The sequence below is a fragment of the Orycteropus afer genome, unplaced genomic scaffold, assembly GCF_000298275.1.
Source record: "Orycteropus afer afer isolate SDZICR_OR568_19922 unplaced genomic scaffold, OryAfe1.0 scaffold00402, whole genome shotgun sequence".
Lineage (NCBI taxonomy): Eukaryota > Metazoa > Chordata > Mammalia > Tubulidentata > Orycteropodidae > Orycteropus > Orycteropus afer.
The window spans coordinates 930118-935740 of record NW_006921989.1 but is presented as its reverse complement, the minus strand read 5'-3'; positions in this window follow the sequence as shown (position 1 = coordinate 935740).

Here is a 5623-nt window from a genome sequence, read left to right as displayed (position 1 = left end):
GCTTATGCACAGGGAGACAGCTCAGGGGGCAGGAGTGCATGGAGGGATGGACACAGGGAAGAGGTAACTATGGGGAGGAAGTGGGAGGGGAGCTGTTACATTGTGGTAAACTGTGGTCAGTGTCATGAGACAAAGTATATGTGAACCGCTGTATGGAAAGAAAATTTGCTCTGTGAACCTTCACCCAAATCACAGTTAAAAAAAAAAATCAAGCTTTGAGTTGCAGTATTGAAGGATTCTATGAAAAATATTGAATGATGCAGAAGCAATAAGGAAAAAGAAAGATGGAAGGAAAACACAGTCACTGCACCAAAAGCAATCAGTTGACATTTAGCCATAAAAATGACAGCTGGCAGCTTTGGAACAGTAAAGCTATCGTCCTAGGAGCAGTTCTATTCTGTCCTATAGGGTTGCTATGAGTCGGAATTGACTGAACAGCAGCAGGTTTACTTATGGCTATATGGTTCCAGGCACTGAGGACACATCAGGGATCGTCCTACTGGGGATGACAGACAAGAAACAAAAATAAAGTATATGGAGTGTTAGATTGTGATTGGTGCTGAGGAGAAAAACAAAGAGGGGGATGGGCTTGGAAATGAGGTTTAATGAAAGTTTGGAGTAGTCTGGGGAAGTCACCGAGAAGGCAACCTTTGAGTGAGAGTGAGGAGCAAGCCATGCCAACATCTGAAGGAAGGGTGTACCAGGCAGAGGGAACAGAAAGCGCCAAGGCCCTAGAGTGGACTGGAGCCAAGAGCAGTGAGGAGCCCAGTGAGGCCACAGCCGTGAACGAGGCGAAGAGTGGAGGAGGCGGGGGCAGGGAGGTGTTGGGGGAGCAATGAATTGTGGGGGCCTGGAGGACTTTGGCTTTTCCTTCCAGTGAGATGGGGGCCATGGAGTGTTCTGAGCAGAGGAGGGACATGCCCTGGCTCAAGTGTTCGCAGACACTCTCTGGCCATTGTGAAGGTTACAGTCAGGGTAGGAGGGACAGGGAAAGGTCAGAGACCAGAGAGGAAGTGATACTCGATTCCAGGCGAGCGATGATGGGAGCCTGGGCTGGGCAGTGGTGGCAATGAGAAATGGTCTGATTCTGCATCCGTTTTTGGGACAGAGCCAACTGGACTTGCTGGGGCATGGTGCTCAGGGCAGAGTCAAGGTTAACTCGTTGGTGTGGGTCTGAGCTCCTGGGAGGAGGGAGGGCCATTGCCTGACATGAGGATGGGGTGGTAATGGAGGGCAGGCTGGCAGGAGGAACATGCATTGCCTTGTGGAAAAGGGAAGTAGATGTTCCCTAGCCGTTCGCTGCTGCCGCCGGGAAGGGCTGGGCTTCCTCCAGGGTGCCAGAAAGTCTTGGGTAGGTCAAGGAAAGGACCCACAGCAGACCAGAGGCTGAAGACTTGGGGCAGTAGCATCCAACCCCCTATGTATGGCATTATGCCTGCCCTCTGCACACTCTGAGCTCTGGTGTGGTAACCTTGCAGGTCTCTCAGCCTGGGATGCTCTTCCCTTTATCCCTGACATGGCCAGCCCCTCCTGTCTGTGGCCTGAGCCTTGCTGGATTCTCCTCCATCCTTGGGCCCCACCTTGGTCACTCCTTGTCTCTTGCCCTAATTTGTTTTCATGATAAACTCATTACTTGCTGCAGTTCTTTGGATTACTTGATTGCCCATTGCCTCCATTTCTGTGAGCTTCAGGAGGCCAGTGACCCTGCCAGCCCCAGTGCCTGCTCAGTGTCTGGCCTTTATAGGCCAATAATCCAGACATATTTGTTGAATGAATTAACTTCTCTTGCCTCTGAGCATTCTGCACATGCTGTTCCTCCAGCCCGGACTGTCCCTTGCTTTTGCTTTTCCCGTTGGATTTTACCCACATGCCGTTGGGAGGCAGGGTTGGGATGGAAAAAGGTTTGACACAAGCTTTGATCAGATTGGGGTTCAAACACAGGCTTTGTTACTGACCAGTTGTGTTTTAGCTTGGGTTCCTCTCAAAAGCAGACTCTGGGACAAGGCTGGGAATGCAGGTAGTTTATCTCAGAGGTGATCCCTGGAAGAATGGGGGTGGGGTGGGGATGGAGCAATGAGCAAGGGAAGGGGGCCAGTAAAGATGAGCTAATTAGCAGACTTTCCCTTTGGGCAACTGGGGTTCAGAACCACTGGGGAGCTTTAGGAGGCTATGTAGACCTGCCTCAAATACTGTCCCTCGTTGGTCAAGGGCTGCTTCTAAAGGCATCAACTACCTGACCCTTCACATGTGCATAAATATGTTGTGATGTGCTGTCAGGCTGTCTGGACTCATAGCACCCCACAGTGACCCTGTATATAACAGAGCAAAACACTCCCCAGTCCTGCACCACCCCCATCAATGACTGTGGGCTGGACCATTGGAATGCACAGGGCTTTCATTGGCTGGTTCTGGGAGGGAGGCCTGTCTTCCTAGTCTGCTTTGGTCTGACAGCTCTGCTGAAACCTGTCCAGCATCCTAGCAACACGCAAGCCTCCAAGGACAGACTGGGGGGGGGGCTGTGCCTGCAGGGCATTGGCTGGGAATCAAACCAGGGTCTCCTGTGTGGAAGGTGAGAGTTCTACCACTGCCTCAAAAAGTTAAACAGAGAACTGCCAGAGCACCCCGCAATGCCACTCCTAGGAATCAACCCCAAAGAACTGAAAGCAGGGAGGCGAACAGAAACCTGTCCACTGGTGTGCACTGTTCACCCTAGCCAAGAGGCGGAAGCCGTTGAAATGTCCAGCATACACACAATGTGGTCTGTGCGTCCAGTGGAATATTACTTGGCCGTAAAGAGAAATGAAGTCCTGACATGTGCCCCACATAGAGTGAAGTCAGTCAGTCTCATACTGTATGAATCCACTTCTAGGATATGGCAGATGCATGGAGACCAAAGCTTGTTCGTGGTTACCAGGGGTGGGAGGTAGAGGGAAAGGGAGACTTGTTGCTTGGGGGTGCTGAGCTGTTGTTAATGGTGGTGGAATAGCTGGGGAAAGTGTGTAGTGGTAAAGGTTGCACAACTTGATGAACATAATCAGTGTCACTGAATCAAGCATATAAAAATCGTTGAATCGGCTAATCCTATGTTATGTATGGGAGCTCTGGTGGCGTAGTGCCTAAGGCATTTGACTGCTAACCAGAAGGCTGGCGGTTCAAACCCACCAGCCACTCCTTGGAAGGAAGACTGGGCAATCTACTTCCGTATCATCTCGGAAACCCAAGGAGGGGTCGCTGTGAGTCGGAATTGACTCAACAGCAGTGAGTTTGTTTTTTGCTTTTGGTGTTATGTATATATTTACCACAATTAAAAAAAAAAATCAAGCAAGCAAGCATGGGATAATTCTACCTGTGGGATTTTTCTGATTCATACATAGTGCTTGGCACGGCTCAGTGAAAACAAACTTGGTGGTTACTGTTGGTCTGTTTCTTTGGAATTCAGCTTGAGAATCTCACTCCCAACTCACTCTAGGAGAAATACACACTTCCGCCTCCGTGTTCCCACAGATCTTGCTCATACAAGGATCATAATTCCTCCTGACAGCCCTAGGGCAAACAGTGAAATTCGTGACCTGTGGATTTCGACCCAAACCAGCCTGGCTTCTTTCTCCACCCCCTGAAAGCTAATTCTGTGGTGGAAACTTGCCCTGCCCCTGGCTGAGAAAGCCGACAGACCCAGAAGTCAGGGCAGCGTCAAGTTTAAGTCTTTGAGCTTGACGTGTGTTGGATGGGCTCAGGCCTCTCCTGGATAGAGGCCTGGGTGGGGAAGGAGGGCTGCTCACTCTCCCTGGCCCCTTTCCACTGGCCTCTGGTCCCTCCTGCCGGGGCCAGCATGTGCACAGAGGATGGGAAGAGGACGGGCAGCTCCTCCTTGGCTGGTGGCTTCACACTCTGGGTGACAGGCAGGAGGTTAAAGTGGCACCTCAGGTGTTTTCTGGGAGTACCTGAAGCTGCTCCTTGGGTGTTTTGGGAGCTCTTCAGGGTCCCCTCTCTTGTAGACCCCCTTGCTACAGTGGGGACACATTTGATCTGGGTGGTGGCTCCTCCCTCGGTCCCTAGGGTCTGGGCCCACCAGCTAGTCTTTCTGCAGAGACCTTCCGCCCCCTGTGCGGGCTTCCTGACTGTTGTGGATATGCAGGCTGAACCCCAATAAACAGACACCTTGGATCCCCCATCAGGGCAACCCACCTCCTGCCTCTGGTTTCCTGGGACTCAGATCGTAGCTTCCTCAGCCTGTGTTAGCTTTCTTGGGCAACAGCCAGCCTGAGGACGGGGTGCTGTGCCTTCAAGGTCCCTTCGGAGGTCAGAAGTCCCCCTCTCTCTGGGCCCCAGGTTAGGTCTTTCTCCCAGAGCATGGGATTGGGACATGCAGGAAGCAACGGCTCCCCTGAAGTGTCTTCACCCATCCCTTTCTTACTCCTCCAACCTTAAAAATACTGTTATTCTAGAGAGTTCCAAAGAGAGCCAACAGTGGGGCGCACGCTTGAAGGATCCCACAGTTCTCGCGGTGATCTTGTCTCATCTTTCCAATACCGGGCCAGGACCAGCCGCCACCTAGTCAACCCCAGCTCATGGCAGCCCCCTGTGTATCAGAGTGGAGTGGTACCCCACTGTTTTCAGCGGTTGAGCTGCTTCTGAAGTAAGATTGTCAGGCCTTTCTTCCCAGGTGCCTGCCTCTAGGTAGACTTGAACTTCCAACCTTTTGGTTAGCCACGGAGCACGTTAATATCTGCACCACCCAGGTACTGCTTGGAGCTCTGGTGGGGCAGTGCCCAAGGCATTTGACTGCTAACCAGAAGGCTGGCGGTTCAAACCCACCAGCCACTCCTCGGAAGGAAGGTTGGGCAATCCACTTCTGTAGTGATACCGCCTTGGGTTGCCATGAGTTGGGTCCACCTCGAAGGCAATGAGTTTGGTTTTTTTTTGGGGGGGATGCCTTTTCTATCCTTGATCTGGCTGGGAGGTTCTAGCCTAGGGCCCAGGTTCTCAACCATTTCCTGCCAAAACCCATGGGGGCAGGGGCTGGCCTTCTCCAGTTTCCTTGTTGCTGAGCCGCACTTTTCCGCTGCTTAGGACTGTCTGCATCCTTGGCTGGGCTGCATCGCTCTAGGTCCTGGAGCTCCCAGGGGCTGGGCAAGAGACACACCTGAAGCCGGGAAAAGCTCTCAGCTTCAGCCCAAGTGGCATTTCCTGCCCAGCCTCATCATCCGACTTATTGGGTGGCCCCAAGTGGCTTTTTCATTCTTCACTTCGTCAAATCTGATGCTTTAAGGATCCAAGTTTGTGTCCACTGAGGATTTCCAAATAATGTGTGTAAGCTCTGGAGGCACTTGAGAGGCATTCCAGAGATGTTTGCAGCAAGGGGAGCCTGGCAGACAGGGTGCTGTTAGACCTGGTCTGGCTGGGCCCACACACGCAGGAGGGCACTAACGACCGCTTCAAAACAAGTAACCACATTGTATCTGTGTGATGATTATTTAAAAAATTAACTGGGAAGCAAACAACAGTAGACTGAAGAATCAGGGTACTGGTTTAAGTGTTTTTAAAAGCGTATTTATTAGCTCATATATTGTGACCCACTGGCTTTTCTGATCTTAGGGGAAATCGTAGTGAGCCCACATTGTCC